This window comes from Schistocerca gregaria, chromosome 5 (genome assembly GCF_023897955.1).
Source record: "Schistocerca gregaria isolate iqSchGreg1 chromosome 5, iqSchGreg1.2, whole genome shotgun sequence".
In the NCBI taxonomy this organism is placed as follows: Eukaryota; Metazoa; Arthropoda; class Insecta; order Orthoptera; family Acrididae; genus Schistocerca; species Schistocerca gregaria.
This window is the reverse complement of record NC_064924.1, coordinates 658,442,626-658,468,302: the sequence shown is the minus strand read 5'-3', so window position 1 is coordinate 658,468,302 and position 25,677 is coordinate 658,442,626. Positions and strand designations below refer to the sequence as shown.

Sequence of the window (25,677 nt, the reverse complement as noted above, 5' to 3'; positions counted from 1 at the left end):
TGCAAGGGATAAGGGTACATAAAACTAAAAGAAAAACGTAATTTTCAGGAAATACAATTTTAATCACCTTTCTCTACAAGGCTTCTCTTCTCGTTTTTTGTCCGCCACAGGTACCTGAGTGGTCAACGCGGCAGAATGTCAATCCTAAGAGCCCGGGTTTTGATTCCCGGCTGGGTCGCAGATTTTCTCCCGTCAGTGACTGGGTGTTGTGTTCTCCCAATCATTATCATTTCATCCCCATCGACGCGCAAATCGCCGTAGTGGCGTCAAATCGAAAGACTGGCACCCGGCGAACGGTCTACCCGACGGAAGGCCCTAGTCACACGACATTTGCATTTATTTCTCGTTTCTTGTTTTCTGCCTTCTTTCCTTTACCAAATCTTTAACTGACTTTTGAGCTGCAGAGAGGCGCTGTAAATCTATTGTTCTCAAGATGTCCAGAGTGAAATGCCCATTCTCTCTAATACCTTCGTCCTCTCTATGTTCTCATAATTAAACTCAAGAACTGCGTCATAAGTTGCAAATCTGACAACTGTAGCAGATAAAAATGTTGTTTTAGGGCCTCGTTTCCATATAAGTTTAGAGACTCATTTGGATTCTGGGTTTTACCACGAACACACATTTTTACGAGTTCAGAATCGGTCACAAACGTCCTGGTTACATTTTGGAAGCCTCTCCTTGTGAATATAAAGTTTGTTATCCTTCTCAGCCCGTAGACATATATACCAGCTCTTGTGGCACAGGTGACAATGGGATGTTCAACTGTTGACACCATATGGTAATGTGTACTCCATACTGCACTTTGTGACAGTGGCGTTATTGAATGATGAAAGAATCGAACACCTGCCTAAATCTCCGTTAGTAGCGTAAGGCAAAACAAGAACCGGTTCTTTATAAACAAACCACCTAGTTTGTAATTGTTTCTAAGATACGGAACATAGCGATGATCTATAAAACCAAAGAGTATATATCATAGCCTTCTAGAAGTATCCCGTGCAAGTTTGCTCGAAAGTAATGCGCAGAATCGTTGTTCACTGAGTAAGTAAAAGTTTGTGGTAAGGTAGTATGGGACCAAACTGCTGAGGTCATACGGTCCCTAGGCCTACACACTACTTAATCTAACTTAAAATAACGTCACATCATACATTTAATTATTTCTGAGGCTTTCGGATGCGATTTTATCATTGAAACTTGTTGGAACTTATTGTCCACGAGTTCTACTAATAAGCAAGAAATAAAGTGGAAATCGACATTTTCGGTCCATTTCATGAACTTACACCGTAATCTGACCTTGTGCTCCATCTCCAGTAGCGGCCCAATTACATTCGCCACACATTCGTTTTTTTTATTCCCCGGAAAAGTCTTAGCTCAAAACTTAGTATTGACATGGTATGTCAAAAATGTTTGCTGAGTGATGGAATAAGGACTGCAAGTGGAGGACGATATTGTTGCCGATTGTTTTTGGAAAATTTGTTACATATTTTTGATGACTAAAGGTTCCGAAGCGCCACTCAGCTGCACCGACCTGTGGACTTAGTAACTGTACGAAGGAGTGGAGACGGAGTAACAACGAACTGACAGCACAGAACCTTACAGAGGCTGTTGCTGTGCCAGAAGAAAATTTGTTCAAACCTTGTACAACGCCGCTCTTGGTTCTGTATTCATTCCCAACTGACGTAAGTATTTTATTGCGTTAGGCCAGATTAACTGAACTTAATATTGCTTGATTTTCATTAAAACATAGCAATTGCGACACAATGCATCGACTGTACTGTCACTGGAAGAACGTATTGGTCCATTAGTGTTCAGCAGTCCTTAGGTTTTCTTTCGCACGGTGAGGGCATGCAAGGTGATTCAGCTGCCCATATCTACCAGTTTTATGCATCCTGCACGTGCGAGATTTTCATATTTTCTCGCTCACTATGCGCAAGCTATTGCACATACAGAACAAAAATGAACAGGACTTTTTTTAAATAAGAAACATAATGTATTTAAATTTTGTACTTTGGGATGTGTTTTCGCTGGAGACCAAGGTTTTCGAGTTATGGAAGTGACACTTGTTTGAAGGCCAATTTTGTATATTTTTCTTGAACAATCCGAAAACTATAGTCTCCAGCGAAAACGTATCCAGTACGAAACTACACTACATTAAATCTCCTACGAAAGGTCTTTTTCATTTTTTCTGTAGTACTAATAGTTTCCATCTATCGAGCGAAGGAATACGAGAGTCATTCCTGTGGTATCTGAAGGTATTGCGGGTTGCATAAAATCTACAGCTAGCGGCAGCTCTCTCATTCCGTGTGAGTCACAATGTGATGACGTAAGTACTATTAGTTGCAATGCAGTGCATTTTCCTTTTTATTTAATGAATGTTGCGCAGAGTGAGGAAAGTTATTTATTAATTGATTATGGCGGACTACTATTTCGAACTGTTTCACACGTGGAAAGGCGGAATCATATTGTCGTCGGAAGTTGAAACTGTCAGATCACTAATTTTAGGGCCCCGATAGTATAGTGAAAATACTAGGGGATTTTTTTTTAGATTGCTAATACGGTCTGTTCACCTGAGCTAAAGCACCAGGACTGATATTATAACGGGACTTTAGAGCTTGTAACGACACAGGTAAGTCAAGGCAGTACCACACATTAAAAGACACTCACTTTTGAAACATAAAGGCAGAGCATAATTTTCATTCGTGTACTCGTTAATTTCAAATAACAATCTAGTTTCAGGTATATGCGTCAATGTTCTGTAAATATAACAAGTAATACCATATGTTGGTAGGGTAAATAACTGTTTATAGCTATTTGCATAAATTTGTCATATTTATGACTCAGCTCCTCAATATTTGCAGGTATTATTATTTTTGTAATCTACTGATTTCTAGGATTCTGAAAGGCATGCCGTCAACAACTGCATGGTTTGTCAAATTACGAAATAAATTGCAGAAAACCATCCAAGTGGCAATGTTAGTGTTCTTTATTACTTGACACTGTAACTATTTTAGTGCCCAAGCTCTTCACCAAATTATCCACTAAACTATGCAACAATTTAAATTACGACAGGCACATGCCTATATACTCGACTTAAATACATCTTGTAAATTAGTGTTGGTATGAATTCTTTCATCTTCAATTCCTTCAAAAGTTAAACCACACAGAAAATTGGAATATGTAATGAAGTGAAACAAAGAATATAAATAATTTTATTACGCACTAGTTAGGCAGAGACTTTACTCATCGCAACAGCATCGAGAGTGGTAGTCTGTAACAGTTTATCGTCTTTGTGACGTGTGCTGCCGGCCGGGGTGGCCGAGCGGTTCTAGGCGCTACAGTCTGGAGCGGCGAGACCGCTACGGTCGCAGTTTCGAGTCCTGCCTCGGGCATGGATGTGTGTAATCTCCTTAGGTTAGTTAGGTTTAAGTGGCTCTAAGTTCTAGGGGACTGATGGCCTCAGATTTTAAGTCCCATAGTGCTCAGAGCCATTTGAACCATTTTGATGTGTGCTCTGAGTGTAGCTGTGTGCGTTTGTGATGATCAACGAAAAGCACCTATAATGTGACTATATATACGGAGAAGCCAGAAGAAGACACTGGCCACTATGAAGTAATTAACATAACACTGCAACGGAAAGAATGATGGACAATATGAAAATGGTTTATCTGCCATTGAAGCGCGAAATCTACAGCAACAATGGAGCCAAGTCGCATTTGTTCGTAAATTGCAGTTTCTCGATAACCTTTTTTGTTTACGTTCTGCAATTCAAGAATGAAATACGGGGCAGACAACCTGTTCGTTTTATTAGCTATTTTTACGATCCATCATCAAAAAACATTTATGGCACTAAAGTACAACGTTCCTTTGCGAATTTAATTTAGTTTGCATGCGTGATGGTGTCAGTGGTTACCATATTTATTACGACTCTATGTAACTATGCGATTCAGTGCTATAGCATGTTACATCATTAGTGAGCCCACGTCAGCTTTCGAATATCGTAAAAGTTTCCTTTCTTCCGAATTTAAAATTATCAGTACGCGCTCCTAAAAGTGAAGCATTTTTGCCTAGTGTACTTGAGTCATATTTTTAATAAAGCAGGATAATTATATAGGAAATCTTGACTGCCTGGTTATAAGCTCGGCAACTGAAAGTTGGAATTCTATGAATTCTATCGGTTAAACCAAATCATTCAGTACAAATATGACAACCTCCGCATTCTAATGACTTCATTGTCAACGGGGCTTTAAATTCTAAGTTCCCTTCCTTCTTCTTCTCTCTCTCTCTCTCTCTCTCTCTCTCTCTCTCTCTCTCTCTCTCTCTCTCTCCATCCGCTACGAACTCTATTTGCGCTAACAGCCTCCCAACGGGACGTATGTGTACTCCGGTGGCATACAGAAAAAACTGCACTATTTTTCTTGTGAACAATTTTTGCTAACAGAATTCTATGGTTTGTGACAATAGGAATAATCTCATTGTGATCTTTATACACAAAAAACTTTTAGCAGAAATTATGCAAAATGTTAAGGTCGAAATCTACTTGACAGCTAAGACGGTGGCTGTGTGAGGAGTTTTGCGCAAAGAAAGAGAAATCCATGCATATTTATAAATTGAAGTCCCCTGCTACGTTTTTCTTCTCCCTGTATGTGAAGGATAATCTCATTAACTACTGTAGCGATTTTGATAGAGTTTTCACTAATAGGTAGACTGATTCACGTGCACAGTGATTTACATAATTTACTACCGTTACACCAGATATATCGTCCGTCTGTACAGGGTCTCCATAAACTCCGCTATCATTTCAAAAAATCGTGGCTGGGACACTATTAGAGGCAGAGTATAGCGGTTTGTCATAAAACGTTTCGCAGCTCTCAAAGTCTTTTTTTTCCCTTTCTCCTATGTGGCAGATATGAATGGCGACAGACCAGGAAAAGGCGCAATGTGTCTTCTGGTATGTAGAATCCGAATCTGTGACGTCAGTACTGCGATATTATCAACGACATACGGGAGGGCACAAACGGCAAAAAGAAGCATAATAAGGTAATTCAAAAACGTTTAAGAGACATGTAGTGTCAAGGACCTTCCTTTCACCTACATCTTCAAGCACGTGTTAACAGACAGTGAGTTGCATTTTAATTCAGCCCTCATGAGGTCAATTTGCTGTGCGTCACGCGAATTGCACGAAGCAAGATCAACTATTGATAAAATGGATAGATCGTAAAGGCCTTGGGGCTCTCCCAATGTTTAGACTTCTTTTTATGATGTTACTACTAGAAATACACGCACACATGCACACACCGGTAGTCAATGATATTGCTCCCCTTATGCAGGAATCAATGAGGTAATTAGAACTATTGACACTCCACTGCTGATCCTGCACTGGTAGAAATAGAATGTAAATTTTCTGTTCTACTAGCGACGTGTGGAGCACCAATGTAAGCCTGGCACAACAGAAAAAATGAATTGTGACAGCTGCTAGACACTTTCCAACAAACGACTATGCTCTGTCTCTAATAGTTTCAACCTCGCGTTATTTTGAAATGGTAGAAGGGCTCTGTGGATTGCCTTCAGATACTTAGCGCTGCGAAGCCAGGGCATGTCATTAGTACAGAATATTTTCTTTTAAAGGACCTCATATTCACCGTTGACTGTAGAAATTATTTATTTTAATATTGCAGTTTCGGCCTTTGGGCTATTTTCAAGTTATACTGCAAAAGATTTTGCTTCAGTAAATGTCAGACTTTAAAATCCTCTGACGTGTATTCATGTCATCGTCAAAAAATACACGTTTTCACAGTGTCAACCTCATTCACGTAAATCGTTACAAATCGATGTTCTAGTTCACTGTTTCCATGTGAAATAAGGTCGTTCGCGTGTGCGACTTCGCCGTTGTTTACCCTGCAACAGACTACGCGCTGGAGTTGTTTGTCTCCCAAGAATTCGCCCAGCTTTCAACTCTGTTCCGAACACTGCGACTACTGCTTTCCTTACGTCTGTCATGAAGACAGCGCACTAACAGGAAAATCAACGTTAAACATTGAACAAGCACCTCGAAGCGCGCAGTACAGAGAGACGTGACAGTGGTTCTCGTGTTACGTGGTTCACTTTTTATCTCTCTCCTGCTACAACTTCCCGCCCTCATTCTTCCGGTACAATACTGTAGCACAGTAGTGTTTTAATTCCACTTGCGAACATGGCCTAATAGAAATGCACCTACGCTATGCCTGTACACTTCACTCACATCTGTACCTCACCTTCCTTTCGTTTTTGCAAACGTGTCAAACATTGACATCCGCGATATTACTGTATTCCTCATTTTTATAAGTCACCAAATGTCGTTAAAATACGGCGTTTAATATAAATACAACATAGCTGCTTCTGTGCAAAGTTTCTCAAACACTTATAACCAAAATTGTACTATAATAACTTCGTGTGACTCAATGGGCGGGCGCAAGTCTTTCGATTGGACGCTTCTTCGGCTACTTCCGTATCCATAAGCTACACCAGTTATCCAACCGGGTAAAAGGGGCCTACAATTTAATGTGGAATCCAATTACATGTTGTTCATGGTGACTGCTCGCATTGTTGAGAAGTGAAGGCTGAATTAAAGGCCGACTGCAAATTTCAATGGCCCGACCGGGATTCGATCCCATGAGCTCTCTGTTTCTACGCACGCAATTCACCGCTAGACGATCACGCCAGAATTTTATGATCTGAAGGTGACTGCTAACAAAAATCGAAAGCGATCACATCGTTCTATAAACTCGCGCCTGGAAAATAAATGTTATATAAAACATTAAGACCTTATGCCATACTCTCAACCGTATCAAGCCTTATAATGCTTAAGATTCATAAAAAAAACAACAGCTGACACAGAACGGGCGACGCTATCTTGAAAAACAGTACAGCAACGTCTGTGATATGTCAGCGGTGACTTTCCCTCTGTTTACGGTCTGTAACTGGTTATAGACGTAGGACTATTACTCGTTAGAAGAACTTACATACATCAATTTAATGTACGGTGCAGCACGATGTATCCGTAAAGCTGAACGGACGTAAACAGAGGGAAAGAAACGGCAACAGGCGACATCCTAAATGGCGGAGATTTCTCGCTGTGGGTAGAAACTTAAGAGAAAGTGGGTCGTTGAAAGCACACAGAGCTGGCCGAAGTTCCCATAAAAGAACTGCTTGCACAGCGATGACTTGATGAGATGGTGTTGGATGATGCAGAGCAATATTCGTCGATAATCGCCCGTCAAATTACCTGTGAAATGCACAACTGAAAGAATATATTCCCAGCAATAATAAACGACGTGTACAAGCAATGCCGTCAAATAATTTTGAATTCATTGAGTTCAGTTTTGTCAGTGGATTATCCATCGCTGAACTGCAATGCTGAACTTCGATTGTTTTTCTCTGAACAGTTGTTATGTCACTTTTTTATCGATATGTATACCGGAAGGCGAGCTTTCTCGGTGGTTATCACTGATGAAATCTTTTCGAGTTATCAAAAAGAATTGAAATGGCTCTAAGCACTATGGGACTTAACATCTGAGGTCATCAGTCCCCTAGACTTAGAATTTACTTAAACCTAACTAACCTAAGGACATCACACACACCCACGCCCGAGATAGGATTCGAACCTGTGACCGTAGCAGCAGCGCGGTTCCAGGCTGCAGCGCCTAGAACCGCTCGGCCACAATGGCCGGCCTCGATTTATCAGTCGAGTCGTGTTGTCGCTACGTTTGGACGAATTTCCTATTCGTCATCTTCAGGCGAAGTCGGCTGATAACCCGAGAAGAGCTCAGAAATTGTTGCTACGTAGTTCATGTCAATAAAAATACCTGTTCATTTGTCACCACTAATTCATTATGTCAATGTACTTAGTTTAGGATATTTCGTCTGTATAATTTGGTAATTTTGACTCTTGTACACAAATACATATAACAAAAGTAAGTAAGTAAGTAAGTGTGTGTGTGTGTGTGTGTGTGTGTGTGTGTGTGTGTCCCACATCTTGTCCTATATCACTGGGCCGATTTCCCCCAAACTTGGTACATGTGTAATTTACTGTCTGGAAAGAACTGCTGTTCGGGCAAGAACCAGCAACCTCCTATTGGGATAGAAACATAGGGAGCACGAGATGCAAATGACACGAACATGTCTGCGAATGTGTGGCGAAGAATTGCTCGTATTCAGATGTAAAATGTAGAGAATACTCATATGATGTACCGGATCAAAAACATTGAATAATCAGTGATTCTTCAGATGGAGAGTCGAGAGAGAGAGAGAGAGAGAGAGAGAGAGAGAGAGAGAGAGAGAGAGAGAGATGGGGCAGAGGGGGGATAGGGAAGGAGAGAGAACTGCTTTACATGTTTGACGGGAAGCACAGTCTAACAAGTTTGCAGCAATGTAGCAAAAAGCTGCCCAGCGCCACATAACTGCTTCCACAAAACGGCACTGCCCGAGTCGCCGGCTGCCTGTTGCGTCCTGCTGGTATTAGCTGGAGCGAGGCGTCTCCATCAGCGGACACGTGGAATCCAAAGCACTCGACACGTAGAGGTGAGCAGACCGGCTCCGCTTAGCGCATTCCTCGCCGCTTAATTTATTTGGGAGGCAGCCTCAGGTTGCTCCCTCCACTTGCCACATCGCCTGCCGCATTTGCCGCGCTGCAGACTCGAGGAGGGTCGCGTAAATTACGAGGTGTGGCGCCATCATCTAAGTAGCAAAGGCGACCGCGTCTGTATTACTCTATCACCGCGTCTTCGAACCCTCCCGAGTCATGAATACATTTGCAGTTACCAGACTGGTTCTACAAATCAGAAACTTGTGTTACACGCAGTAGCGAGTGTGATGATCAGTTGCAGCCGACGAAGCTTTAATAAACCCTGGATTCTCTCTCGACGCCTGAAGACGGGGTAAGACCGACTGGACTCGTCGTAAAATACCGGATACTGGCCTTCTGATCCGACAGAATATTAATTTTTCCGCTACGCTGTTTTTATATCGAGGAAGAGCCGTCAAGAGCTTCATTGCCACCCGTGTCTACTGCCATCGCAAGCGTGAGAAGCTTGGATGATTTACAACATCGTACCGAGCGAGGTGGCGCAGTGGTTAGCGCACTGGACTCGCATTCGGGAGGACGACGGTTCAATCCCGTCTCTGGCCATCCTGATTTAGGTTTTCCGTTATTTCCCTAAATCGTTTCAGGCAAATTCTGGGATGGTTCCTTTGAAAGGGCAAGGCCGATTTCCTTCCCAATCCTTCCCTACACCGAGCTTGCGCTCCGTCTCTAATGACCTCGTTGTCGACGGGACGTTAAACACTAACCACCACCATTTACAACATACGGAGCGAGGTAACAGGGTGGATAAGACACTGAATGCGAATCACGCAACAACGAGCCTCAACTCCTTCACCAGCCATCTACAATGTAGGCTCCTGTCATTTACGTAAATCGCATCATAAGATATTTGGTAAAGTTTAACAACAAACACCTACACACTCCTTGTCAACCGATGGCAAGTATACGTAGCCCCTCAAATCGATTTCGACAAGATTTTGTAGTCCCCCTTTCTGTTTTATGCCCCTAAAACTAGTTTCAGGTTAGTATTCCCCGCTTAAAACTATTTTCAATTGTACTCGCTCGTCTTGGATACGGGAAGCAGAATTCAGTTGCACGTTAGAAGATAATGCATTTCTACCAAGTTCCCTATTCTCATATTTATTTGTTGTAGCACTGAAAGAACAGCTCCAAGTGGTGCTGCACCAGTAGATGATTCTTCGGGAGTTTGCTCTATTTAGTCTATAGGAGAACAAACTCATTCGGCAAGAAGATGGTTAAACAGCCTTTCTGGCCATCCACATTTAGTGAACGTGTATAGTTAAAAATGACTAAAAATCAATCTAGTGTGGTTTAGCTCTGTCTGCGACATCCAAATTGATCGAATATTCCTGGCCGGCCAGGGTGGCCGAGCGGTTCTAGGCGCTACAGTCTGGAACCGCGCGACCGCTACGGTCGCAGGTTCGAATTCTGCCTCGGGCGTGGGTGTGTGTGATGTCCTTACGTTAGTTAGGTTGAAGTAGTTCTACGTTCTAGGGGACTGATGACCTCAGATGTTAACTCCCATAGTGGTCAGAGCCATTTTTTTAAATATTCCTGAGAATCGATACACATAAATCATACATGGTGGTCAATAGGGTTGTTAACAATTATACGAGGACAAATTTTTTCAGTAAATTGAGGGAGGCTAAAGGATTGTAAAACATCCATAATTATTTCGCGCCAATAAGATCTACTTCATGGTTGAGGAGCTCAAGGAAGAAATGTTATTTCAATGTCGTGCTCATCAAAGAAGCATGCACACTGTGAGTTGGGCTGTTATCGTGAAAGATGAACTTCCTCGTTGCTGGGTATGTTTTCTAAAGAACACCATCTCAACAATCGTGAAATAAAATTTTGTTAGTTCTTGTGAAACGGAATTTGGTCTTAGTTCGTACGAATTAATGAGTGCCATCGACAGGTAATGTCAAACAGATCCATATTTCTGGATTTTGACACCGTTCATCACAACAGACTTCTAATCACATAACGTGCCTGTGGAGTATTGTCTCATTTGTACAACTGAATCCGTGGTTTCCTCTCAGATAGGTCACAGTACGTGGTAATCGACGTAAAGTTATGTAGTAAAACAGAAGTGATATCTGGCGTTCCCCAAAGTAATTTTACAGGCCCTCTACTGCTCTTAATCTCTATAAACAATTTTGGAGACAATTGGAGCTTCCTCAGTGTGTTTGAAAAATGGAACTGTCATTTGCCGTTTAGTAAAGTCATCAAACGATCAAAACCAACTGGAAAATGATTTAAACGGAATATCTGTGTGGTGCGAGAAATGTAAGATAACGCTGAATACGAAAAAGTGTGGCTCATTCACCTGAGTACTAAAAGCAATCCTTTAAATATCGTTTATTGGATGAATCACACAAATCTAAAGGCTGTCACTTCAACTAAATACCTAGGAATTACAATTACCAACAACTTAAATTGAAACATTCAAACAGATAATGTTGTGGGGAAGGCAAACCAAAGACTGTATGTTACTGACAGAACACTTAGGAGATGCAACAGGATTACTAAAGAAACTGCCTACAGTACACTTGTCCGTCCTCTGCTAGAATATTTCTGCGCGGTGGGGGATCTTTACCAGATAGGACTGACGCAGAACGCCAAATAAATGTAAAGAAGGTAGCAGTCATCCGCTGCAGTAGTAACCCTTGGGCGGCCTGAGCGAGGCATGTCTTCGACAGTTTCTGTCTCTCTGTATCTCCTCCATGTGCGAACAACATCGCTTTGGTTCACTCTGAGACGCCTGGACACTTCCCCTGTTGACAGCCCTTCCTGGCACAATGTGGACGCGATCGAACGCCGGTATTGACTGTCCAGCCATGGTTGAACTACAGATAACACGAGCCGTGTACCTGCTTCCTGGTGGAATGTCTGGAACTGATAGGCTATCGGACCCCCTCCGTCTAAAAGGCGCTGCTCATGCATGGTTGTTTACATCTTTGGGCCGGTTTAGTGACATCTCTGAACAGTCAAAGGGTCTGTGTCTGTGATACAATATCCACAGTCTATGTCTATCTTCAGAAGTTCTGGGAACTGGGGTGCTGCAAAACTTTTTTTGATGTGTGTGTTTTTTGTAATGTTTTCAGTATAAATATTGAGAACATCTTAGCAACACAAGTAGATCTCATCTGATGAGTATTTTATGAAATCTCTTCAAGCTGTGAAAGAGCTAGGGGCAGTTAAAAAAATACAGATTTTGGAAAATCGGTGGAAAAAGAACTACGACCAAACCACACAGAAAAGTTCTCTGTGCTTCATTATTATCATTTGTGGGTATCCGTGCTTAATATCTTGGTAAGTTCATGGTATCTTAGGCGAGTCCAGGTTACATGACTATTCGGTATGTGCTACAGGGAGAGTGATTTCGCGTGCCAGCACCAAAGTACACTGTCAGTGGAGAAATCTCATCTGGAATTACACAGGCTATTGTACCTGAACATTAAATGCAAAACCTTTGGTTGCAGCGTTCCGAATGCATAGATGGAAATATCAGTGACAATAAGAATTTGAGTGACGCCTGCTAGTGTGCTGTGATAGCTTAATGATTAAGGTGAAATTCGTATTCGAGTCTGGGTATGGCACAGATTTTAGCTGTCACTGCTCACTCATCACACTGCAGGTTCAGGGTATTCATCGGTTGACACAGATATAATTTCATGTCGTTCATTTATTATATTTCAATACATTTATTATTTATACTTCAGTACATAGATTATTATAATTATTATTATTACTATTATTGTTAGTGAGTTTAACTCCTTTCTTATAAACAGAATATATCTCTTGACAAAATGGTCCTATCGTTTCTCAACATTTGCCAGTGAAATGATAAAAATCCATCCATGTGATGTCTTGAAGTTGACGTTTACTCTCCCCGAGACAGACAAGTCATCTTTTATTTTATTAATTTTTTTGTGTACACTCTACTCGTAATGGCACAGCAGTGCAGAAACAGGTTTGAGTCATAAACATCAGACCTTTTCTTGCGAGCAGACGGGCCACCAGCAATTATTAATTCTATTGGCACGGGTGTAGCAGGATTTACATTTGCCTGATGATTGAGACGAGTTTTTGTGTTAACTGGTGGTCCACGTTTTATACTCCATGCAGTATCTTTACTGCCGCAGTGCGCTGTCTTCGGTAATAGAGGGTTTGGGCACTGCAGCTCGAGCCCAGATGTTGACTTTATGAACACGTTGTTGGACTGCTCTTGTTGTTCAACGTGTTCACTGAACTCCGCAATTCAACAGCGTCAGTTTTCGACGAGAAATGTCACTTAAGTCTGATTGTCTGTCTTCATTCATGGTAGCTTGTTTGGCTGTGTTGAGTACTGTAATGTAACGAATGAGATGGCAAAAACTCGAGATTTTCTTGCAATAAACACGAGAACCCAGTACGCGTAAATTCCGTACCTCTCTGGTTCACTTGTTTCCGTGTAGCCCTACATGCTTACACAGCAATAAATGTAAGATATGAGGCTGGATAACTTACTATTTAACCAAATATGTAAGGTTTTTCCAGTTCGGTCCACAAGGGTAGAATTTTTTTTTAATGCTGCTACGCGAGCTCTTAGAAATTTAACCTTATTCTTCAGTCACTAAGGAAGCAGTATTTACTGGCGTGAAGAATATTCGTAGATCTAGCTTAGTGAAATTTTACCAGTAGAGTGGTGCAGAACACAGACACCTTTTCTCTGAACGTCCACCTGCTGAGAGTTTTCACCATTTTCGCTAATCTTTCCTCCGGGCGAAACTCTTTCCTTAACGTTCATGCTGACATTCTGTGTAGCTTCAGATTACGAAATGCACAACTAACCACGGTTTTTGACTTTATTTTACCAGCTCAAGGCGCGGACATTCACCAAGCACAAATTCATTTCATGCAGTTACCTGTTTATAACCATTTCGGTGTCAGTCGGATACTGACGACGGCGCAGCTTATCCGCTTAAAGCGCAACAACATAAACAGAATTCTTTTACAGTAACTTGAATACTGCAACTGCTTTCAGCCTAATAATAGCTTATTTAGTCAGCCTATTTTTCGAGTTGTATTTGAAGTTTGAGATTTATTGTTTATCGAGAAGCCGAGACAGGAGGAAGGACAGCGTTGGTCGTGAATTTTTAATGTCTTTATGGCAACGAATATTTTTTACGAGCGATGCCACCCCGCCCCCTAACCTGGATCTCATTAATACGGTCGTGGAGCACCCTGTTCGTGAAAGAAAGAAACCTGAAGTTTATCGAGAGTGGTACAGAAACCGCAAATTTAAGGTGTATCTTCCAATGAACTAAAGTGAGCATTTGGTCTAGGTGCAGCGATCCAACGCCTCTTTGCACTTCGTATAACGACGCGTTGTTACAATCAGTTTTTCACATGAAATGAATGGTTGTAATAGTGCTTAATTGAAACCGAGCGAGATGGCGCAGTCGTTAGTACAGTGGACTCACAATCGAGAGGATGACGGTTCAAACCCGCGTCCGGCCATCCTGATTTACGTTTTCCTGGATTTCCGTAAATGGCTTCAAACAAATGCCGGGACGGTTCTTTTAAAGGGCACACCCGACTTCCTTCCCCATCCTTCGTTAATCCGATGGGACCGATGACCTCGCCGTTTGGTTCCCTCCCCCCCCCCCCCCCAAATGAACCAATCAACCAACCAACCAACTTAATTAAACATGTAGTCCAAAGCGACTGTTGTTATGGTTCATGCAGTGCAGAGCGGTACGTTATCCACACCAAGAGTGCGACACACGAGTTCTAAACAAACTTTTCTGATGTTTAATAGCGTAGGAAAACATCATAATAAGAAACAAAATATTGCAAAGCACCGTGGTTCAGAAGGAGCGACAGGGAAAGTGCTCTCGCCTCTGTGGCACAGTGCTTCCATTATTTCGTCCGCCTTCCGCAGCTGTGTCCAGCACGGCCGAGTCCACTTCAGCGCAGCGACTGTATCAGGGAGTGTCGGAGAAAGGTAATATCTCCAAATGTAACACACAGCATATGTTTCATACAAAAGAATCCGGTCTTGCTGGCCAGCCATAAATAAGAGAGTTCTTATTTTTCCTCGCCGGCCGACCGCGAACACAACGAGAGATGCCGGTCCCTCCTAATTGGACTAACATAAATTACAGGCGCAGCCGCGGCCACAAGCCCCGAAGGGTGAACCTCTCCTCGAGCAGCGACCTCCGCGGGCGAAGTGGCAAGTGGGCACCGCGACGCACTCGCCAGTGCGATCCTCCGCAGAGATAACACGCGTCGATGACGACCCTTTCGGGGCGCATCGCTCGGGTACGGCCCGCAAATCGAATAACAACGCGAGCTGACCCGAGCCACACGGAGTAACGTGTTACTCCGCTATCGGAGGAAAAACGAGAACGACACTGGCCGATGATTTACGGGTGAGGAGCTACATATTTCTACGGGGACGCCGCGGCCGTATTGGTCCGGTATTACTGTAACTAATTAGATCTTCATTTAGAACGAAAAGCCCGGCGGCCACTATATATCAAGGAGGCTGGCGCGCCCCTTTTTCGTGGCCGCTGCAGCTGGTCTTTATACTCGCTGCATGCATTATGCTAATGGCCTGGCACACCGGAGGAATTCCGTCGGACCGCGGGCCAACTCGAGCGCTGATTACAAACAAGCTCTAAATTATTGTGAAAATATCGTGGGATGCGGCGCCGCGTCGTATAAAGTCCGCCAGAGGTGTGACGAGGACGGCCGAAGAGACCGAGGCGATTGTCCGGAACCGCGCTCTGGCTGGCCGCCGGCTCGCAGACACACAGCACACAACAACCGCACACCACTTCATGGGCGTCATTAATCCAAGGGAGATAGCGACTTATTTCTTGAATGACACGATCCTTGCAATATGAGTGTTTCGCTCTTCAACGGCATGTGCGCCGTTTTGAAACTTGCAGGTCGACCAGAACAGTTTTAATCTGCCGGAGAGTCCGCCTGCTTAGCTACGAGGTGCGGCCAGGAAACTGATCACGCTGCGTAACAGGAAAGCGAATGAAGTTTTCATCGATGCAATTTCACAAATGTCATACGACATCCGCACAAACATGGTGGCTAAAAAAAAAAAACGAAGAAACGGATATGAAAGCCTTTCTGCATTCCTGCTGCTGTTGTTGTTGTTGTGGTCTTCAGTCCTCAGACTGGTTTGATGCAGCTCTCCATGCTACTCTATCCTATCCAAGATTCTTCATCTCCCAGTACCTACCGCAACCTACATCCTTCTGAATCTGCTTAGTGCATTCATCTCTTTGTCTCCCTGTACGATTTTTACCCTCCAAGCTGCCCTCCAATACTAAACTGGTGACTCCTTGATGCCTCAGAACATATCCTACCAACCGATCCCTTCTTCTAATCAAGATGTGCAACAAAACTCCTCTTCTCCCCAGTTCTATTCAATACCTCCTCATCAGTTATCTGATCTACCAATTTAATCTTCAGCATTCTTCTGTAGCACCACATTTCGAAAGCTTCTATTCTCTTCTTCTCCAAACTATTTATCGTCCATGTTTCACTTCCATACATGGCTACACTCCAAATACACTCCTGGAAATTGAAATAAGAACACCGTGAATTCATTGTCCCAGGAAGGGGAAACTTTATTGACACATTCCTGGGGTCAGATACATCACATGATCACACTGACAGAACCACAGGCACATAGACACAGGCAACAGAGCATGCACAATGTCGCCACTAGTACAGTGTATATCCACCTTTCGCAGCAATGCAGGCTGCTATTCTCCCATGGAGACGATCGTAGAGATGCCGGATGTAGTCCTGTGGAACGGCTTGCCATGCCATTTCCACCTGGAGCCTCAGTTGGACCAGCGTTCGTGCTGGACGTGCAGACCGCGTGAGACGACGCTTCATCCAGTCCCAAACATGCTCAATGGGGGACAGATCCGGAGATCTTGCTGGCTAGGGTAGTTGACTTACACCTTCTAGAGCACGTTGGGTGGAACGGGATACATGTGGACGTGCATTGTCCTGTTGGAACAGCAAGTTCCCTTGCCGGTCTAGGAATGGTAGAACGATGGGTTCGATGACGGTTTGGATGTACCGTGCACTATTCAGTGTCCCCTCGACGATCACCAGAGGTGTACGGCCAGTGTAGGAGATCGCTCCCCACACCATGATGCCGGGTGTTGGCCCTGTGTGCCTCAGTCGTATGCAGGCCTGATTGTGGCGCTCACCTGCACGGCGCCAAACACGCATACGACCATCATTGGCACCAAGGCAAAAGCGACTCTCATCGCTGAAGACGACACGTCTCCATTCGTCCCTCCATTCACGCCTGTCGCGACACCACTGGAGGCGGGCTGCATGATGTTGGGGCGTGAGCGGAAGACGGCCTAACGGTGTGCGGGACCGTAGCCCAGCTTCATGGAGACGGTTGCGAATGGTCCTCGCCGATACCCCAGGAGCAACAGTGTCCCTAATTTGCTGGGAAGTGGCGGTGCGGTCCCCTACGGCACTGCGTAGGATCCTACGGTCTTGGCGTGCATCCGTGCGTCGCTGCGGTCAGGTCCCAGGTCGATGGGCACGTGCACCTTCCGCCGACCACTGGCGGCAATATCGATGTACTGTGGAGACCTCACGCCCCACGTGTTGAGCAATTCGGCGGTACGTCCACCCGGCCTCCCGCATGCCCACTATACGCCCTCGCTCAAAGTTCGTCAACTGCACATACGGTTCACGTCCACGCTGTCGCGTCATGCTTCCAGTGTTAAAGACTGCGATGGAGCTCCGTATGCCACGGCAAACGGGCTGACACTGACGGCGGTGATGCACAAATGCTGCGCAGCTAGCGCCATTCGAAGGCCAACACCGCGGTTCCTGGTGTGTCCGCTGTGCCGTGCGTGTGATCATTGCTTGTACAGCCCTCTCGCAGTGTCCGGAGCAAGTATGGTGGGTCTGACACACCGGTGTCAATGTGTTCTTTTTTCCATTTCCAGGAGTGTACTTTCAGCAACGACTTCCTGACACTTAAATCTATCCTCGATGTTAACAAACTTCTCTTGTTCAGAAACGCTGTCCTTGCCATTGCCAGTCTACATTTTATATTCTCTCTACTTCGACCATCGTCAGTTATTTTGCACCCCAAATAGCAAACCTCCTTTACTACTTCAAGTGTCTCATTTCCTAATCTAATTCCTCAGCATCACCCGACTTAATTCGACTACATTCCATTATCCTCGTTTTGCTTTTGTTGACGGTCATCTTATATCCTCCCTTCAAGACATTGTCCATTCCGTTCAATTGCTCTTCCAAGTCCTTTGCTGTCTCTGACAGAATTACAATGTCATCGGCGAACCTCGAAGTTTTTATTTCTTCTCCGTGGATTTTAATACCTACTCCGAACTTTTCTTTTGTTTCCTTTATTGCTTGGTCAATGTACAGATTGAATAACATTGGGGAGAGGCTACAAACCTGTCTGACTTCCTTCCCAACCACTGCTTCCCTTTCATGTCCCTCGACTATGAAACTCCCATATGGTTTCTGTACAAATTGTAAATAGCCCTTTGCTCCCTGTATTTTACCCCTGCCACTTTCAGAATTTGAAAGAGAGTATTCCAATCAACATTGTCAAAAGCTTTCTCTAGGTCTACAAATGCTAGAAACTTAAGTTTGTCTTTCCTTAATCTATTTTCTAAGATAAGTCGTAGGGTCAGTATTGCCTCACGTGTTCCAACATTTCTATGGAATCCAAACTGATTTTACCACAGGTCGGCTACTTCCAGTTTTTCCATTCGTCTGTAAAGAATACCACGTTAGTATTTTGCAGCCGTGGTTTATTAAACTGGTAGTTCGGTAATTTTCACATCTGTCAACACCTGCAACACACAAATCCAATGTATGCGGACACTTATTAGCGAAATTCATTATTATGCTGGTGTATCCACCCTTCGCATTTATGGTGGCTCGATCTGCTAGGAACACTTTCAGTTAGGTGCCTGAACTTCTGTGAACAGAAGGAAGCCATTTCTTCCCTACCAGCCGAAACAAGAGGACTCTGGGGACTGGGGACTGGCGCCATCATTCTAATTCATCCCAAACGCGTTCCACAGGGTTCAGGTCGGGAGTCTGCACACGCCGGTCCATTTCAACACTGTTACTATCCACATACCATTGCCTCACAGATACTCCTATGTGACAATATGCGCTGTCATTTCGATACAGTCATCGAACTGTTCAGATACCGTATGCATTACGAAGTGCTGTGGAATGTTTTCATATTCAACCTCGTTTAGGGTTTTCTTAAGCGCAATAAAAGGGCCACACACTAATCACGAAAAACAGTCCCATGCAGTAACACCACCTCCTCTGTACTATATTGGTGGCACTACACTTGATGGCAGGTAATATTCTCCAGTCAATCGCCACACCGATACCCTCCCATAGGCTGCCACAGTGTAAAGGGTGATTCATCATTCCAAATCACTGGTTTCCAGTACATTGTTCAGTGACGTTGCTCTTTATGCCACTTCAACCGTCGGTTAGCACTGCCTACACAAATGTGAAGCTCAAGAGCAGCTGCTCTATGGTGGTGCCTCATGCTACTCCCTAAGCACAGTCATTGTGTTAGCTGGATTGTTGTCAGCACTTTGGGACTCTCCACTGATTCATTCCGCTGATTTCGTACGATTTATTACAACCGCCCTCTGCAATGTTCAGAGCCAACGGCCTTGCCGCAGTGGTAACACCCTGTTCCCGTCAGATCACCGAAGTTAAGCGCTGTCGGGCTGGGTTAGCACTTGGATGGATGACCATCCGGTCTACGGAACGCTGTTGGTAAGCGGGGTGCACACAGCTCTTGTGACGCAAACGGAGGAGCTACTTGATTGAAAAGTAGCGGCTCTGGCCTCAGAAACTGATATACGGCGGGGAGAGCGGCGTGCTGGCCACATGCCCCTCCATGTCCGCATCCAGTGACACCGGTGGCCTGAGGATGACACGGCGGCCGGTTGGTACCTTTGGGCTTTCACGGCCTGTTCGGAAGGGATTCTGCAAAGTTCAATGGTCCCTGCCCGCCACTACATCAGGTCTGCCTGGCCTCGGTTAAGCTGTTGTTGTTCCTTCGCGTTTCCACAGTCACACCACCAACAGCCGACTTGGGTAGCTTTAGAAAGGTTGAAGTGTCCCTGATGGCTTTGTTACTCATGTGACATAAATTCTCCTGTCCTACACATTCTGCTGTTACTGCATCCCTACTGACAACACAATACTCCTTCCCTCCTTTTATAGCGCAAGCTCCTGCCTGTCGTTACTCCTAGTCGACAATTTCGTATTACATACGGATGTCCGGATACTTCCGATCAGGTAGTGTACAGGGTGGTCCATTGATAGTGACCGGACCAAATATCTCACGAAATAAGCGTCAAACGAAAAAACTACAAAGAACGAAACTTGTCTAGCTTGAAGGGGGAAACCAGATGGCGCTATGATTGACCCGCTAGATGGCGCTGCCAAAGGTCAAACGGTGCGAACTGCTTTTTTTTTTTTATACATGGGAACCCCCATTTTTTATTACATATTCGTGTAGTATGCAAAGAAATATGAATGTTCTAGTTGGACCACTTTTTTCGCTTTGTGGTGGATGGCGCTGTAATAGTCACAATTTAAGACGAACAGTTGGTAACAGGTAGGTTTTTTAAATTAAAATACAGAACGTAGGTACGTTTGAACATTTTGTTCCGGTTGTTTCAATGTGATACATGTACCCTTGTGATCTTATCATTTCTGAAGGCATGCTGATCCAGCGTGATTAACTGTAAATACCACATGAATGCAATAAATGCTCAAAATGATGTCTGTCAACCTCTATGCATTTTTCAAAACGTGTAACGACATTCCTCTCAACAGCGAGTAGTTCGCCTTCCGTAATGTTCGTACATGCATTGACAATGCGCTGACGCATGTTGTCAGGCGTTGTCGGTGGATCACGATAGCAAATATCCTTCAACTTTCCCCACAGAAAGAAATCCGGGGACGTCAGATCCGGTGAACGTGTGGGCCATGGTATGGTGCTTCGACGACCAATCAACCTATCATGAAATATGCTATTCAATACCGCTTCAACCGCACGCGATCTATGTGCCAGACATCAATCATGTTGGAAGTACATCGCCATTCTGTCATGCAGTGAAAAATCTTGTAGTAAAATCGGTACATTACGTAGGAAATCAGCATACATTGCACCATTTACATTTCCATCTATAAAATGGGGGTCCATAATGCCGCACCATACATTATCCCGCCAATAGCCATACATAAACACGATATCGAAATTTTCCGCAATTGGTAAACTGTATATTTTAACATGGGTAATGTATCACGAAGCAAATACCGTCCGCACTGGCGGAATGTTACGTGATACCGCGTACTTATACGTTTGTGACTATTACAGTGCCATCTATCACAAAGAGAAAAGAGTGGTCGAACTAAAACATTCATATTTCTTTACGTACTACACGAATGTGTAATAAAAAATGGGGGTTCCTATTTTAAAAAACGCAGTTGATATCTGTTTGATCTATGGCAGCGCCATCTAGCGGGCCGACCATAGCGCCATCTGGTTTCTCCCTTCAAGCTAGACGAGTTTCGATCTTTTAAGTTTTTTCGTTTGATGCTTATTTTGTGAGATATTTGGCTCGGTCACTATCAATGGATCTCCGCGTGTATGAAACAGCTTTCAGAATGTGAGACGACAACCACCTAAAACTAAAGAGAATCAGAATACATAATGCCTGTTTATTTCTTGGATGTATTACTTTTCCGCGTCTTGCTTTGCAGCTTTCCCCGCGCGATACGAAGAAGTTCCTGTTGCTGCGTTGCTTGGTGTTTCGGCTTTAATTGCTACCCGCGGCTCTTCGTTTCAGCATCATGTGCCGCTGTATGAGGAAAGTAATGACACATCATTACGGAAGCTGTAATTACACAGCATTATTCGTTGGAGGTTGCCTGTTCCCACGGAAACTCTAATCGTTTGCGATATAAGAGGGACAAAATAGCATGATACTACTCACTTGCAGCGGCCTTCCAGAATGTATAACTGTTAGTTTTCTTTTATAAACACTTGCAAATACGATGGATAAACCTAGAAAATAAATGTTCTTCGTTTGTTTGTTATTTGCCTTTGCGCGGCGCGCAAGAGAAATGCGCAGACATTTACAACGCTAAAAGCTACTGGTATCAGGAATGAGTAGATAATTGGCCATAAGGACATGCGTAATAATTCTCGGAACGATACCGTCATTTCAATAAAGTGATGACTTGAAGGAACTAAAAAGTTTTATTGGATGTGTTTAAAAGCTTTATGTCAATGTGAACTGACGCAAGCCTTCAACCAAAGCCTAGTAAATTTTTTTTTAAAGATGATTCGTCTCCCACTTTCGGTCAGTAGTTACCTAACTACTTAAACTACACAACCGTATCACAAACTAAGATAGTTACAGGTGAGCAGTTATAAGCAGTTGCTTTGTGCTTTAACGTATTTACAAAAGCCCAACTTCCATGCCACAGGTAGAAAATATTGCAATGAAAGAGCAAATATGAATTTGGCATGCGGAAAAACAGCAATCTTAGTACCGATGTACGAAATGACATTTAAATGCAACCAGTGGGACTAAGTTGCAGAATATACGATGATGGGCGGCCGTGATAGTCAAGAATATTACAGTAATCTACGCCGTGAGTCTCATCGATAAAAGATCTTGAAATATGAGCCAACTACTTAGCCTTGAGAGACATGCCGTAGAGATGTCCTACGACGTATCTGAAGGAACGGTATTCATCTAAAGTCCGAAAAAATGTGGAAAGTGCATGGAAAAGGTGGGAAACATGGCGTAGAGACCTGCCACGACATAGCACAACGAACCATACTCATCTTTAGACTGAAAAAAACCCACTGTTAATTGTTTGCAAAAGGGTACGCTTTTCTTTCTCACTGTACCATAAATTGCGGTTTCTTGCAATTCCAGTCAAGGATTGGCGCAGGAGAAATGATTGTTTACAAATGTGTGTGCGAGCTTCTATTCTAAGTAATGGTGTGCCATTGTTGGGTAAGCAATTTATTTCGGACGCAAACTCCATATTCCCAGTATCTTACTATTAAATTTGCCATACAAGACTAATATACAATCGTTTACTTCATATCTCCAAACTGTGTTACCAAATTGATTGTGTGACAGGACTGCCGGCCGTTGTGGCCGAGCGGTTCTAGGCGCTTCAGTCCGGAACCAGGCTGCTGCTACGGTCGCAGGTTCGAATCCTGCCTCAGGCATGGATGTGTGTCATGTCCTTAAATTAGTTACGTTTAAGTAGTTCTAAGTCTACGATCTGATGACCTCAGATGTTAAGTCCCATTGTGCTCAGAGCCATTTGAACCATTTGTGACAGGACTGATTAAAGTGGAGCTACTGAAACGCCCCTTAGAAAAATTATACAAGACTGTGCTTAAGCTGACACACAATATTTTTAGCGCAACGCAATCTGACTTTCAAAAATCTCTACAAAATAATGGCCCTGACTAACATTAACCTATACGTTTCACAAATCGCTTACCTCGCAAAAATCTTGGTTACTCGAACTACTGAAATACAGCGAGCGCCACTACTGCCAGCTAAATAAAAGATTCAAACTACTGAAGGCATTAACTACTGATAGGCATAGTTAGCAAATGAAAGATTTTGAAAGAGAACAAACAATGTATTTACCTTAATAGTCATAATATATATAGCAGTTCATGACATCCAGTCTTACAAATTACATAACTCCGCCATCTCTCTCCCCACATCCACCACTGCTGGCGGCTCACCTCCAACTGCGCAACGCTACGCGCAGTTAACATCCAGTCGCCCAACACTACAATGGCACACAACAATGCAAACCAGCCACAGACTGCACACGGCACAGCCAGTGATTTTCATACAGAGCGCTACGTGGCGGAGGCGTTACCAATAAAAAAATCCTAAACATCCTACTTACAATACATTACTGCAGTTTCCAGAGGCTTGTTTATGTACTCTAAGTTTTTTATTCTCATCTCTCACAAGCACGCAACTTTACCCTCTACATTAAGAGCTAATTCTGCTCTTTACTCTAATCTGAGATGTTGTCAGTACGTGGATGTTAGTACAACTTTCTTGTGGCTAGTTCTTTTTCAAAGATACACGCGTATTTGTCATAAGTCTGTTTACACCTACAGGTACTCGCGAAAACATTAATGCATTATGTGAAAAGTAATAATACTGACTCACATCCGATAATTCGTATACGTCTACCAGTGTCTCCCTGTCCCTAAATAAATGGTCATTCTAGACTCAGTTGTGAGTGGACATATCATGTTGAGATGTACTGTGTAAGAAGGGTCAGCGTTGTACAGCATTAAAAGTTTTTTGAAAGAGAAAATGAGTAAATACAGAATACAGCTGGTTGCCGCAATTCGCACTAAAGAGAAATGTGTCTTCTGTCGAAGTCTGCTTACGTCAATACTGAAACGCATCTCGTTGAGAATTTGTTTGTAGAGTGATAACTTAGTTATAGACTAATTTTTATTTGAGCTTGGAAGGTGAACATACCACAAAATTTGCAACCTTGGCAACGCGATGTAAATGATACGACAGTCGTTAGACATTGGACGCAATTCAGCCTTGCGACGAAAGTGGAGAGAAATGAAGCAATAGACGAGTACATGCCTGCGGCTGACCATTACCGTTTGGGTTTCCATGAATATCACCTCACGCGAATGTCGCGGTAATTCTGTCGAGAACCTATCCCCGTTCCTTACCGAATCCAAGACAATGTTCTGTCTAAAGCCATCGTTGTCAGCGGGGAAAGGTGTAATACATTTCGAACACACCACTCGCCACTGTGCATCTGCTACAAGAATGTGTCTGAATAGTGGTGTCACTACACGTATGTCTGCAATACTCAAACCTAGATCTTGAAAACCGTTCTCCTGCTCCCTCTAGATGGTACTTTTAGATCTGTGTAAATATTCGATTCCTTATCCGCAGCTTTTGAAACAATTCTCGCAGGACATACCGAAGAATATTTTATTGTTAACTTAGATGTATAGTCACTAATATGGATTGCGTTGGGGATAGCCCACATATGTCAACGGCGATTTATCGTTTCTTATTGAAGATGTTTGATGGTGATGCAGCACCTACATCTGATCCTATATTGCAGACCGATGGTCACGGAAGACATAGGTACCAAATGGTTTTTCTGATGTATATTGCCGTGCCCCAGAGAGTTTTTTCCTCTGTGCCCCAAGAGATGTCTTCAGACATAATTCAACACAATGCACAGTCGCATATGGAGCATAGGCAGAATGTAAAAGGCTCTTGATCACAGACGATGCTAATTGAATTCGACAAAGAATTTCTAATGAAATACATTTTTTTTCGTATATGCATTCCACTGAAGTTGCAATAAGTTCTTTGTTCCTCTTTTATATTTTTTTCTGTGCTACTAGGCTCGAGCAGTGCTCATTTTCATGTGGTACGCAATTTGTTCTTTGTTCATTTTTTTAAATTTTTTCTTTGCTACTAGGCTCGAGCAGTGCTCATTTTCATGTGGTACACGTATAAAACCACACTACATCGTGTTTAGTTAATGATAAGAACACTACACAATACTGATTAGCGCAGAGACTGTAGTAATGGACGTCAATTATGCAGCTAATAAAAACTACAAGAAAGGGATACGAAGAACGCTATAGGACATGCCGTTCTCTGGACACTTCGCTTCATAGTTATGTATAACATACGTCCTAAATAACGCATTCTGAGACATCAAGCGATCACCAATTTAGTATTAGAGGGGAATATGTGTGTGTGTGTGTGTGTGTGTGTGTGTGTGTGTGTGTGTGTGTGTGTGCATCATTCATACTGCTAAAACACATTTATAATATTTTACATACACAAAAAGACATAATAACGCTTTATGAAAATACTGGAACAGTATATGAAAAACGTTCTATTACTTTAGTGCACTCTAGTGGGCACAATCGAAACTAAAATCACAGTCCCCCT

The 25,677-nt window shown here is 43.3% G+C and overlaps 1 protein-coding gene and 1 non-coding gene across 2 annotated transcripts in view; one reads left to right on the top strand and one right to left on the bottom strand.

Annotated features, from left to right (window-relative positions):
* The window catches only part of LOC126273435 (protein prickle-like), a 566,943-nt gene that overhangs the window by 507,965 nt on the left and 33,301 nt on the right, over window positions 1-25,677 (bottom strand). The gene's annotated exons all lie outside the window — the stretch shown is intronic.
* Window positions 9,088-9,160, top strand: Trnaa-cgc (transfer RNA alanine (anticodon CGC)). The gene has a single exon. It is a non-coding gene; the product is annotated as a tRNA-Ala (tRNA).